This window comes from Cnephaeus nilssonii (genome assembly GCF_951640355.1).
Source record: "Cnephaeus nilssonii genome assembly, chromosome: 4".
NCBI lineage: Eukaryota > Metazoa > Chordata > Mammalia > Chiroptera > Vespertilionidae > Cnephaeus > Cnephaeus nilssonii.
In genome coordinates, this window is record NC_137075.1 from 90,121,709 (window position 1) to 90,135,575 (window position 13,867).

At 44.5% G+C, this 13,867-nt stretch overlaps 1 pseudogene across 1 annotated transcript; it reads right to left on the reverse strand.

The window, feature by feature from the left end:
• Window positions 1-4,652: 4,652 nt before the first annotated feature.
• Window positions 4,653-5,301, reverse strand: LOC307098151 (vesicular integral-membrane protein VIP36-like; annotated as a pseudogene). Its single transcript has one exon. The product of its transcript is annotated as a vesicular integral-membrane protein VIP36-like (transcript).
• Between the last annotated feature and the right edge of the window lie 8,566 nt (window positions 5,302-13,867).

The following is a 13,867-nucleotide window of genomic DNA, read 5'->3' on the forward strand; positions in this document are numbered from 1 at the left end:
TGGAAGTCAGGGCCATTGAGAGATTGGACGAATACCTTCTGGAACATACAGAATTCTATATCAGGACTGGCTCCCAGTCTGTCCAATTGGCATTATATTTCTGATGGGCACAAAGGAGCATTGATAGAAGAATGGCTGTGGTGGTTCATAATATCAACAGTAAGGCCCATCCTAAATGCAGCCTTCAGTGATGTGTCTTCAGGAACTAAGAGGCCATGTCTGTCCCCAGAGTCACAGGCTTCCCTGATTTTGGAAATTCCCATAGATAGGCAAGTTGTTCATTTGGCCACTAGAGAGAAGCTAGAAAGGCAAGCACTTCTATGAGAAGGTCCCCTCCACTTTAAGTTACAGAGGCATATAGGTGACTTATATTGGAACTTTCTAAAAACCAGGTTTGGGGCGTTGGGTAGAGAGAGAATCTGAGGTCTAGGGCAAAGAGAAAGAAAAGCAGAAAGATGGGCCCAGAAACTTCACATACTGAATATTCCTTGAAAGGGAATGCCTCCCTTTCAAGTCATTGTCTGTCCACAAATTTCCTAGATAACAACCACCCTTATATTTGTATAGCACTTAATAGTTTATAAAAGATTGCATCGTAAAGTCAAGTGTCCTAAATTTGAATTCCATCTACCACTTGTGACCTGTGAGAACTTTGGAAAATTTACCTCACCTCTCCAGATGGCCTTACTTGTAAACTTCAGGTAATAGCAGATTCCTCATGGGATTACACAAGTTGAGGTATGTAAACTGCTTAACCCACCACAGCACATTCATTTTCTCTACTTTATCTCATTTGTCTTATACCAATTCTGGGAGGTAGGTTTGATGGATATTACTCTCATCCCACTTTATAGATGGCTAACCGAGACCAGAGAGATTTATCCTGAATTGTCTAAAGCCATAGATCTTTCCAATAGGAGAGTTGGGTTGGAGTTCAGGCATTTGGTCTCCATGTTTCCTCCCATCATGCTGCCTCAAGTTCCTTTCTGATTGTGCTACACCGATGGTGTCAGAAGGCACCAACACTGGGGAAATGGCCTAAACATTCACTGCATCATCTGTACCATGGGCCAGGAGGGTGCTGCCACCTTTGCTTTTGTTATACTTTTGAAAACATTTAGAAGAAGGTCTGAGAGCCAAACAATAGATTTACAAGGGTACTCTGATCAAATTATATAATCCCTAATTATACCTTGCCTTTTAGATGTAACCTTTGTTGCTCTATTTCTAGCACCCCAGAGTGTCTGTCATTATCATTTTTCCCTTCGTGGTTGAACACAGACATGTCTGGCTGGGGGATGCTGGGTGGCCAGTCAAGGCTCATGATGCACCTGTATCCCCATGGTCTTATTTTTTTTGTTTAAAAATTTTTTTTAGGAGTTCTTTTTATTTTTTTTCCTGTGTTTTGTTTTTAATAGATTTTTATTGATTTCAGGGAGAAAGAAAGAGGGAGAGAGAGATAAAAACATCAACAATGAGAGAGAATCAAGAATCATTTATCCGCAGCCTCCTGCATGCCCCTTACTGGGGATTGAGCCCGCAACCCGGGCATGTGCCCTTGACTGGAACTGAACCTGGGACCCTTCAGTCCACGGGATGATGCTCTATCCACAGCCAAACTCGCTAGGGCCCCACGATCTTATGTTGATGAGACTTTTCACTTTCACTCTAGTATCAACACGTTCCTATTCCCTTTCCAGTTATTAAAAACTATTGGAAAATTCAACTCAATATTAAGGCAGTTGCTCAGCTAAACATGACTGGACTGATAAGGGTAGTGGTCTTGCTGACCCTAACTGTCAAGTGGAGGTACCGTCATTTTGCCATGGCTCAGTGGAGTCTGCTAATTTCCAGTAGGAGCCATCGGTGACCATAGGTAAGGCACTGATGATTGTACTAAGGTTGTACTTCAGAAGGTGTGATTGGGTTGTCAACTACCTGTATTGGTCCTAAATTCGTGTATAACCAGGAGGTGGCACCCTTTCTCTGCCCAGCTGGTAGTGGCTAGTCATCACTGTGGGGAGGGAAAAAAGATGCGCTTCCATGGCTGGACTGTCATTTCAGGGGCTCTGAGATAAACATTTGCCTCTTCTAAACAGACACACAGTTCTCATGAAGGAACCCGCATGGGCTTCAATTCTGCAGCTGCCGGAGCGGAGCCACTCCTCTCTTTCCTCCGAGGTGCCGCTACCACCTCTGTTTCTTTGGGTTTCTCTCCCCTCAGAATGAGCAGTGGGTTCGGGAGAGTGGTCAGAACAGGATTGTGATGAGGGTAGAGGGAAAATGGAAAATAAGACAAGATGGTTGTGGAGCTGCTTCTTCCAATGGTGGTTTCTCTTTCTCCCTATTATGAGCAGCCCTTCTGCTCTCAGGCCTGGCGTAGCACAGTTGTCCTGTATTTCTGCACAGAGGACCCAGTCCCCGTCCTGCTGGTCACCTGGGCTGCTATTTGCTCTGAGCCCTTTTTTTCATGTTAGATGGATTGTGGGGAAGCTAAGCTCTAAACTGGGAAGAAAGAAGAAAGTGGTAGGAGAAATGAATATGAGAGAAGAAAACGTGAGGAAAGAGACAGCCAAACAGACATCAGATGGAGAAACACAAAAGACAGAGAAAGACGCAAAGAGAGAGTTACAATGACACATACCCAAGGCAGGGGGTGTCGACTTGGAGGTAGAAGAGTGGATTTGCATCCCAGCTCATCTACTGCAAGCTCTGTGAGGTTGCGAAAGTCACTAGATTGCTTTGAGCCTCAGTCTTCCCATATGAAATGGGAACAATTACACTTCACCTCCACCACTGTGATGAGAACTGAATGGAAGTTCCTTTTGTAAGTGACAACGCTCTAGATAAAATGGATGTTACCTAAGGTCAGTAAGACCTTAAGAGAGAGGATGTTATCCTGGTCCATGCTGAATCCTAGGGCTGGGGCATAGGTGAAACCTTAGCCCCCTGCACTGTAATTTCATTTTCTCAGAGCATTTTATGAGGTGGGAAATATCCCTGCCTGGGGTGGCATTTTGTGTGTGTGTGTGCGTAGCGCCCATTTCTAGATTACTCTCTCTCAGAATTAACACTCATAGCTAACATTTTATTGAACGTACTATGTCCCAGGTGCTTTTCTATGTGCACTTCATGAACTAACATTTAATCCTCATAACTCCCTTATGAAGTAGGTACTACTATTAACTTCATTTTACAGATGTTGATATCGAAGCACAGACAGATGAAAAGAAATTGCCTGAAGTCACACAGAAAGTGGCAGAGGATGTTAAAACCCAAGCCATCTTGTGCCAAGATTCTCCCCTCTCCACTCTGCTATACTGCCTCTCGAATTAGGTCCATGTCCTTCACTCTCTCATCTGGAGGCTGCCTTAGAGAATTTAACTGGCATGCACATCTCATTCCAGGGGCACACTCTGGGGGTCTGTCCCTGCACTCAGGGTGTTGGGATGGTGGTTTTGCTGGAGATGCCTCCCTAGCAGGCCAGATGTGCCATAATTCCCTTTCCCTGCAGTGAGGTAGAAATTTCAGCACTTTAAGAGAGAGAGATGGGGAGAAGGATTTCATGTGCCCGTTATTCCTGTTCAAACGCAGCACCCAGACAATGACTAGACACTACTAGCCACCCTGTTTCCAGCCTCGTTTCTGAGGTGGGAACACCTGCTGTCTGAAGGTCCTGGGCTCTAGAGCTGGGCTTGGTTAGCAGCAGCTGCAAGCTGGGTTTGCAGTGAAATTGTTCTCACAAAAGGAAGAGTACTGTCTGATTTTAGTTACTTGCTTTAGGGCAGAAATTGTGGGCCCAGAGTGAAACCCAATGACAGCTTCATTTTGCCTTGTTTCATACCAGAAAGTGATATGCAAGTGACTAGGTGAGCAAGATTCCCAAAAAGAGGCATCAGGGAGGCCTTTGCAGGTAGCCTCATGATGCTTCCATGCAGATGCACTTGGCACCAATTGTCTGAAAACCAGGCTCACAGTCTGTGGGCCTCAGTTTTGCTCCAGAGAAGAGAACATCTCCACATGGGCTCCTAGGCCAGAGATGTAAGGCTCCATTTAGGGGAATCGTCCTGAGGGTGTTTTCTAATGCACTCATTGCTCTGCTCTTTTCTCCTTGTTTCATTGAGTAGTTTTTAAAAAGAAGGTGTTGGGGTGCTCTATTCCCTGTGTTCTATCATGTTGGAAAACATCGGATTAGGACCTTGCATTTGAACAACAATCTGTCGTAACTTGCAATTATGTCAAACTTGCTTTCCCTCAGACCTTTTGTGGTCTGACTCCCTGCAGGCACTGAATGTTGCTGTTTGAAGTCTGAAGCCAGTCTGATGTTTTACTTCTAGTTTATGCTGTTTATTCTTTCTTGATCTCTGAGATCTAATACTTTAACTAGGATGTGTCTTCATGATGTCTATCATGACTTATATATTTTGATTATTCTTTTTCTTTGATGCTCAATAACTTAACTAGGCTATATATTGATGTCTTTTATTGCAGAAAAATTATTCTTGGTATATATGGGGCACCATTTGCTGATTCTTTCTTCATTCCAATGAAATATTCCAGTATTATGTTTGAGAATTTTTATTGATTTTATTTTTTTAAACCTTAGTGGCACCAATTTCATTATTTTTTATTTATTTTTTATTTTTTGTATGAAAATACTTTAATTATTTCTTTTAAACTGTTAAGAAATAAGGTCATCTTGTTTTTCTTTTACAATCCCAGTAAAAAAAAAAGTTCACATTAGTGCAGGGGCCAACGCCAGGCCCTCCCCAGCCGAGCGCTGGCCACTCAGTAGAAACGCTTGTTGCGCTCCTGACGCTTCTGAAACACCACGGCCCCCACTACAGCACACACGATGATGCCCAGGAGCGCACACAGCAGCAACAGGAACACCCGCCACCCAGTCAGGGGCCCGCTGCGGAAGTTCCCCGTCGGGTCATCCACGTTGTCTTTAGGCGACTTGAGGAAATTGACGCTGGGCTCAATTTTGGTCCAGTCAATGTTCTCCTCCTAGGGGGTGTGCTCTACCATCAGCTGGAACAGCTTCATGGAGATGATGTCGTGATTGTCAGATAGGTCACCAGTGCCAGCAGAGGCTCCGAAGTAGTAGCCGGTGGGGAGGCGCACACCCGTGATGTCAATGCAATTCTTCCATTGGTTCTTGTCCTCCAAGTCAGTCATCACCGTCAGACGGCCCCGGGAGTAGCATACAGCCAGAAAGGTGTCATGATCACGGTTGCGGAAGTCAGCCGTGCAGCCTGCCAGCTCGGTCCAGCGCAATTTCATTATTTTTGTCAAACTTTGTCTGCTACTTCTATCATTCCCTATCTAATTGCTTTAATTTCTTAGTCTTATTTTCTCCCCATTCACTGTGACTATGTCAAGCTTTTCCCCAATCCTATTCATTGGCTTTCGAAAGGCCTGGTGTACCAGTGGACAGACAGCCAGCTCCCCCGCGATCGAAAGCGGGGAGCTGTGTGTCCGCTCCAGCACCAGCGGACCCCCTGCCATCAAAAGCGGGGAGCAGGCTGCTAGCAGTGTCCGCGGAGCGTGCTAGGCTTTGCGGGGCAGTGGATATGGCCTGGATGGCAGGTTAGGCCTAGGGGACCCTACATGTGCATGACTTAATCATGCACTGGGCCTCTAGTATATATATATATATATAAGGCTAATATGCAAAGTGTCCCCATAGGAGTTTGGCCAGGAGACCAGGAGTTCTATTGCTTGCTATGATGGGCACTGACCACCAGGGGACAGCACGGAACAATGGGAGGCCCTGGCCAGCCGAGGAAGGGAGGCCCCGGTTGGCAGCTGGAAGGCCCCAATCGGCCCTGATCGCCAGCCAGGCCTAGGGACCCTACCTGTGCACAACTTTGGGCACCTGGCCTCTAGTTGTAAATAATGCTGCAATGAACATAGAGGTGCATATATTCTTTCAAATTAGTGTTTTGGGTTTCATTACATAGATCCTGGCTAACATTTCTCTTCTTTGGGTGCAGAAACTTTGGAGTTGTCTTCTTTCTTGGGGAAACTTCAGTTTTGCTCTCAAGGCCTTTCAACTGATTGGATGAGGCTCACCCACACCTTTGAGGATAATCTTTACTTAAAGTCATCTGACTGTAGATGTTAACTACATCTACAACACACTTTCAACACAACACCTAGATGAGCATTGGATTGGATAAGTGGGTATGATCACCTAGACAATTGGCACATAAACTAACCATCACAAACGTGGAATGGAGAGGGAGGAAAGGGCAAAATGACAGAGGGGTTGCTTTGGCATATTACCCCCTCCAGAATTTAAATGGTTAAAAACATGTTTCTGCAGGACCAACAATGAGAACATCACATTTGCATAACTCGGCAAGTGAGTTCCTTGGAAATGCTCCACCATGCAACTGTCCATGGGAAGATGTACTGTTTGAGATTTATAGTACACATCATCACACTGAAAACCTCCAGAAATCACACAGCAAAGAAACTTGTTTATCTTTTTTTTTAAATTCAACTTTCCCAAACTCATTTGACAATGAAACTTTCCCTTTCTTTTCCCCATGTGACATCCACCAACAGAGAACATGCTTAGGGAAAGGCTGGCTTGATCTCCTCTCCTTAAAGTTATACCTGGTTCACTTGGATACTGCTGAAGCTCCCATGATAACACTAAAAGAAAACTTTTTCAGTCGCTCGCTGCACATAAACATTTCCTGCTTTCCTGGTGTTCATAAAGTCCAAGGTTGACTGACACAAAAAAGTGAAATTTTGCTGCTTGTGTCTTGTTCATATGAGTAAACCTTTTAAGAAATAAACAATGCAAAACCCTTTTCACCAAATCTATGAGCAAAATGGTCTCTAGGAAAGTGCTGCTTTGCATATCAGAACCCAGTGGGAAAGCTTGATCTTATATGCCCTTGTGAGCTGGTACCCCAGGCAACAGGAAGCTGTGATGCAGTAATGGGCAATTAACCTCATCCAACAATTTCTTCAGCTAGTTCTTGAGTCTCTACTGGGGGCTAGGCCACTGTGTGTGTGTGTGTACTCGCATGTGGAAATGAGTAAAGAGCTAGTGTAAGTTAATCAACTTTTTGGGGTAGGATTTGATTTAGTAGCAGAAACTCCTCAAATAATAGTGTCTTAGACAAGACTAGGGTTTATTTTTCTCTCATGTAACAGTCTGTTACTAGACAGACCTGAGCTGGAATGCGGTTCCAAGGTGCAAGAGACCCAAGTTATGCCATTTTAAAGGTGTTTCTCTCATTTTATCATCTAAAAATAGCTAAATATCACATCCTCACTCTGGCAAGGAAGGAGGCAAAAGTGGTACCAAGAAGGGAGCTTTCCCTCCCTTGAAGGGTACAACTCAGAACTTTCCTACATCACCTACTATATATCCTAGCTTCAAAGAGGGGGAGTCGGAGAACCATAATCCCAATTCCAGGTGGTCATGAAACTCAGCAAAAAAAAAAAAAAAAAAAAAAAAAAGCTGTTATTCTGGAGAATGGGAGAGTGGATTTTGAGGAATAACATTCTCTTCCATAGGGTTATATAAAATAAAAAATACTTTAATCAACCCTTGGCTTTTCCTAAGCAAGATGCACCACAGGCCTTTTATTCCAAGGACTGGACTAAGGGATTTGGATGCCAAGAGCTGAGAATATCAAGGTGAGAAACATTTATACCTATTTATACCTGAGTGGATAGGAACCATCTCAGGATAGAAAATGTTTTAGGCTGACACTACTGTTTCCAAAGAACTCCCAAAGTACTTTATTTTTAATAGCAACTTAACTCATTGCATTGTAATTACTTCTCAGTGTAGATGTGTCTGCTTCCCCAATTATACCTGCTCCTCTAGGGCGGGGACTCTGTTCTGTGTCTGACTCATGGTAGATACTTAGTAAACATTGGCTGGCTCCAATGTGGGGAGTTGACACCCACTCACATTCCCACTTCCGCCTCCAAAACGACCTGAACTCTGACATTCTCTTAATTGGAAGTACTGGAGTTGAATCTACATTCTAGCTGAGGATTTGGATGCATGGCATCAACTCTATTCTTGGGATCCCTGTCTGGCAGTTGGTTGCTTAACCAAATCTAACTTCATATGGAGCATATCTACTTCTGCTTCTGGATACTCCTGTTCCGACTATCTATTGTCATGTATCAAATTAATACCCCAAAACTTAGTGGCATGAAATCATCATTTGTTGTGCTCACAGATGCTGTTGGTCAGGAATTTGGATGGGGATGGTTTGTTTCTGTTTCACAATGTCGGGCCCTCAACTGGAAGGCTCAGAGGCTGGGAGTGGCTCAGAGGCTGGGACTGACTCAGCATCGGGGGGTGGGCGGCTGGGATTATCTGAAGTTCCCCTCATTCTTATGTCTGACAGTTGATGCTGGCTGTTGGCTGGGACCTTCGCTGGGGCTGTTGCTGGAACATCTACATGTGGCTTGGACTTCCTCACAGCATGGAGGCTGGGTTCCAATGGTGAACTTCCCCAAAATGACAGCAGGTGGAAGCTACATTGCCTTAGTTCTAAATTAACTCAGGAAGTCACGCACTATCACTTCCACTATATTTTGTTCTTTGTGGCCATCACAAAGGCCCTTTCAACCTCAAGAGGAGAAGGAATAGATTCTATCTCTTGATGGGATGGTGGTGGTGGTGGCTCATCCAGAGGACGAGGAGTGAGGAGTCCTAGATTCACTGAGAACACTGGCAGAATGATGCCATCAGCCACACACCCCTCATTCCAGAGGCCCCAGAAAGAGCCAGGAGTTTGGCAAAATCCCTGGCATCCCCAGCACCCTGAATAGCACCACAGGGCAGTGGAAATCTCCCTCGACTGGGAGTGAAGAGGCCTGTGATCTGATGGTCATGTGTTATAGGACAGGCCACTTGATCTATCTGAGCCTCAGTTCCCCTATCTGATAGGTGAGAAGTTTGGACTAAATCAGTTGTTTCCTAATCCTTTACAGCAGGGGATTCTTCTCCTTTTTAATTTGTATTATTTTCAAACAAAGTTTAGGTGGAACCCAACATATGAATTGACTAAAGGTCAATGAAAAGGGTTTTGACTATATACACGCCCACTTGTCCTTTCCTGCTCCCTGGGGATTCTCCAAGATTCCTCAGTGCTCCTCAGAACATGTTGGGAAAACCCTTGGGCCAGGATCTTTCCTAAGGGTCTGCAGGATGGGATTGGGGTGAGAGAGGAAAGACTCACCACCCATCTCTCAGATTGCCCTCCTCAGAGCAGTTTCTGCTTCCTTCTTGCTCCCTACTTGATCTCCCACCCCTACCTTTCAGCCATCTCACATCACAGCGTCTTCTGGGTGAGTCCAAGTCCCACAAACCCCCGGGGAGAGCAATATTTAGGGAGCATGAGTATCTGCTGGTATTGCTTGAATTTGGTGCCCTTTCAGCCTCCTGTCATTTGTGTCAAACCAGCCAGATCTGGGAAGAAGTTGGGGATTCCACGGAAGCCTAAGGGCTATGGGGACTGTGGTCTCCACAGGGTTACCATCCAGGCCTCTGCTCGTGACTCTGGAGGAGAGGAGTGTCCTGCTTTCCCAGTTCATTCCCTTCACTGACGCTCTCATCCGCTTTCCCACTCCCTCCCTCTACCCGACTCTTCCCCACCCCCTACCAGCCCACTCCCACCCCACTTTTCTCTCCCACAATTTTTGCTCCATCTCTTTGTCTCTCCATAGCATCTCTCTTTTAAAAAAAATCAATTCAGAGAGCGATTAGGTTTGCAAATGAGCGGGCAGAAAACTGGGAACAAAGGGAGCCAGAGCCCAAGAGGGAGCAGGTATAATTACTGTAATTAACTCAAGCAGCAGGGACGCATCCCCTTGGCAGAGGCTGCTGCAAGGTACTGTTCAGGCGCAGCAGGGGACGCTGAGGGGCGTGGCACCCGCCAGGAACTCAGCTGGTTCCCCCTTCCCCAGGACTAGGGTATCCTTCCCAGGGGCCCTGGCTCCGGAAGCTCCTCCAGGAGCAGGTGCCTGTGTGAGGATCCACCTGGTCTCTTGTCGTCTGCTCTGCAGGAGCCAGGAGGAGGGTATCCAGGCTCAGAGGACAAGATCTGGTCTCCTGCCTGGCAGAGTGGGGGCCAGAGAACAAAGTTACCTCTCTCATCACTTCCCTGGACGCTTAGCTCTTTCTGGCTTTATGACATCCTGAGAGCCTGCTCTGGTGTCCCTGGGAGCCAAACACTTCTAGAGGCCTTGGGGAGAAAACAAGTCTGATACCATAAAACTGTCACATCTGTATCCTCCAGCATCCCCAAATACTAGTATACTCCTCCTGCACCTGAGGCCTTCCATGCACCTTTGCAACTTTCCCTTTCACATCTGCCCCTCAGCACATCTAGCCAGATCTGACTGTGGGCTGCACCCTGAGCACGACCTACATTCTTCCATTCTCTGCCCTCACACGTTAGGCTGGCCTTTTTCCTCCTGTGTGCACTTTCCCAAATGCAGTTGGTAAAATGTTACCCACCTTTTGAGATACATTTGAAATTAAAGACATGCCTGTGAAGTCTATACTGATCTCACCTTCCAAAAAAGCCCATAGCCCTTGTCTTTTTTATGGACCTTACCTCACTATTCCCCTCCCACCTCCTATCCTTTGGAAAAGACAGACAGATCCCGACTTTGGATTCCTGGAGTTTAACTGCCACCTTTGGGGCTCTGGGCCAGACAGATCCCTTTTACTTGCCAATGACAGGACCCCCAACTCAAACTGGTGGAAATAATGAAGGGACTTTATTAGTAACAAAAGTCTGGGGATGTTTGTAGTCAGGCATGCTGATCCAGGGGCCCAAACATTATCACCAGCTCTCTCCCCTTTCCTTGCTGTTGGGTTTCCTTCCCAGCAGACCTCTCTATAACATGGCCCCGGCATCTCCAGACCAACATTATTCCTAAGCCATGATCCCAGGGAGAGAGTTTCTCCATCCCGCTGCTCCAGAAGAAACCTGAGGTTGACTCATTGGGTTGAATTGGGTCTAGAGCCAACCACTGGTTAGCGGAAGTGAAACCCAGTGTTGGCCATGCTGGCATCAAGTGATCCCTGCTGCAATCTGAGGGAGGACTGAGGTCAGCCCTATCCAAACAATGTGGGCTCCCAACAGGGAAGAGTGGTTCCTCAAAGGGAAGTAGAAGAGTATGCAGAGATGCTGCACAGGTGGAGACAGCAGATGCCCACCACTGGTTCAGAGCACCCAGGTGAGAGCCCAGCCCCTGGAAATGCCCCATATCTTCCCATTTTTATACTCGACCCGTCCTTTAATATCCAGCCCGTGTCCATCAGCTCTGTGGTGCCTCCCTTGGGAGGCCCCTGACCTCTTTGCGCTTTAGTTTCTACATCTAGAAGTTGGGGCTTTGAAAACATCTATTTTACAGAACCATAAGAGAATAAAGGAGATAATAAGTGTGGTATCTCCCACTCTCAGCTAAGCCTGGCCTGTTTTCCTCTAGTTATAGTTGATCCTTGAACAATGTGGAGGATTAGGGGCACTGACCCTCACACACTGAAAAATCCACATGTAATTTTTGACTCCCCCAAAATTTAACTACAGTTGGCTATTTGTACCTGTGTATTCAACCAACCATGAATCAAAACAGTATTTTTAGAGATAGGCTTGGGGAAAGGGAGAGGAAGTGGGAGTTAGTGTTTAATGGGCACAGAATTTCAGTTTGGGAAGATGTAAAATTTTAAAAATAAATAGTGGCGATGATGACAACATTATGAATGTAATTAATGCTGCTGAGTTTTACACTAAAATGGTTAAAATATAAAATTGTATTTTATTACCATAATAAAAAATTTTAAGTTAAGAAAAAAAAATTTTTAATCCTCAGTTGGGAAACTGCAGTTGAGAATATGAAAATACTGTTTTCTGTCAGGCTGACCCTGGATGTGAAACCTGCAGATTTCAAAGGGCTGACTGTATTTATTAAAAAAAAAAATCCGAGTATAAGTCAATTCACACAGTTCAAACCATATTGTTCAGGGTGAACTGTACTGGATTGAGTATTTATTTAGTTACAACTGAGGTAAGCAACAGGTGTTAGCCTTCCTTATTTCTGTGATACTGTGGTCTCTAGGCTGTCCTCTGCCTCCTTAGTCATTTGTTTTGTTTCCCTTGGCCAGCTCCTCTTATTATTTTCTCTACTTTTTAAACGATGTGCGTGTGCAGGGCAGCAGAGTGGAGTGGTCAAGAGCACGGACAGGCTCTGGTCCTCGGTTGCCTCCATGTGGGTTACAGTTATACCACTTGCTAGAGAGTAACCTCAGGCAAGTTAGTTAACCTCTGAGTGGCCCAGTTCCTCACATGTAAAGAGAGAAATCACAATAATATTTATCCCATGCCACTGGACTGAATGAGTTGATTTGTGTAAAGCACTTAGAACAGGACTAGGTGGGTAGCAAATGCAATAGAAACATTAACTATTACTCCTATTTTAATGTTCCAAACTGAAATATGTTACCCTCCAGCATCAGGTTCAGCCAGTTCTTTAAACTTCTATTCTTCACTCCTCTCCTAATTTTTTAATTTAGTCCCTCATAGTTTCAAGTATGGATTACTCCCACACCTTTCTAACTGGTCTCCCCTCCCTGTCTTGCCTTCTGATCTATTCTTCACACAAAAAGCTAATCATATCTCTCTCCTCATTTGTCTTTGAGTGGCAATCCAGAGTGATGAGGACACAGAGTTCAAACTCTAGGGCATGACATGCAAATGATTTTTCTTGCTTACTTCTTTAGCCTCATCCATACCCACTGCTATTATCACCAGTTTTTAATTAATCCTTCCAGGAATATGCTATACATAAACAAGCTTACTGGTATATCCCCTCTTCTTCATACATATGATGCCCATTGCCACACAGTTTTGCACCTTACTTTTGTCACTTATTATCCTACAAATTGTTCCTTATAGATTGACCTCATTCTTTTAAAGGCAGAGCCTGCACTCCTAGCCCCTACTCTATTCTGCCCCAGTGAATGACAGCTGAGTGATTTTTGGCTCTAACTGATGCTCGACAAATAGTTGAGGAGTTGAATACATTACGTTAAAACTGCGCCCAGGTGTCTGGACTCCCCTGTTCTGATGATTGGAGGGAACAGGATGCTCCCTCCATATTCAGTTTGGGGTCCTGTGTAATCCGGGTGGTTCTGTCCTCTCCTTACACATCTCTGAAGAGGTTCTTCTTGCCTCCTGCTTTAATTTTGACATAGTCCAATGTATCAATGTTTTTCCTTCTATAATATATGCTTTTTTGGGTACTAAGAATTCTTTGTGTATACTATGGTCATAACATTTTCCTCCCGTGTTTCCTTTTAGACATTTTTAGTGTAACATTTACAAATTAAGCCAACAATCAATTTTAAGTTAAATTTTGTTTGTAGTGTAAGTCAATGTGTAAGGTTTATTTTCTTCCTGGGATAGTCAATTGTGCTAGAAACATTTGTTGAAAATCTTTTCTGCATTGATTACTTTGGCATTTTTGCCCAAAATTAATTGACCATATATGAGTAGGTCTATTTCTGGGCTCTTTACTCTGTTTCATTGACTTCTGTGTCTATCCTATGTTAATAGCGTACTGTATTATTGTGGCTTTATGGTAAATCTTAAAATAGTGCCATTTTTACACTATTTTAGGGTGTAGTGTAGGAGGTGGTCTAAGTCCTTCAATTTTGGTCTTCTTTTTCAAATTTTCTTTTGCTATTTTAAGTCCTTAACATTTACGTATAACTTTTATTGTCAGTTTGTCAATTTCTATTAAGAAAAAAAACGCGGTGACATTATGATTGAGATTATATTGAATACCTGTATCTTAATAATACTGA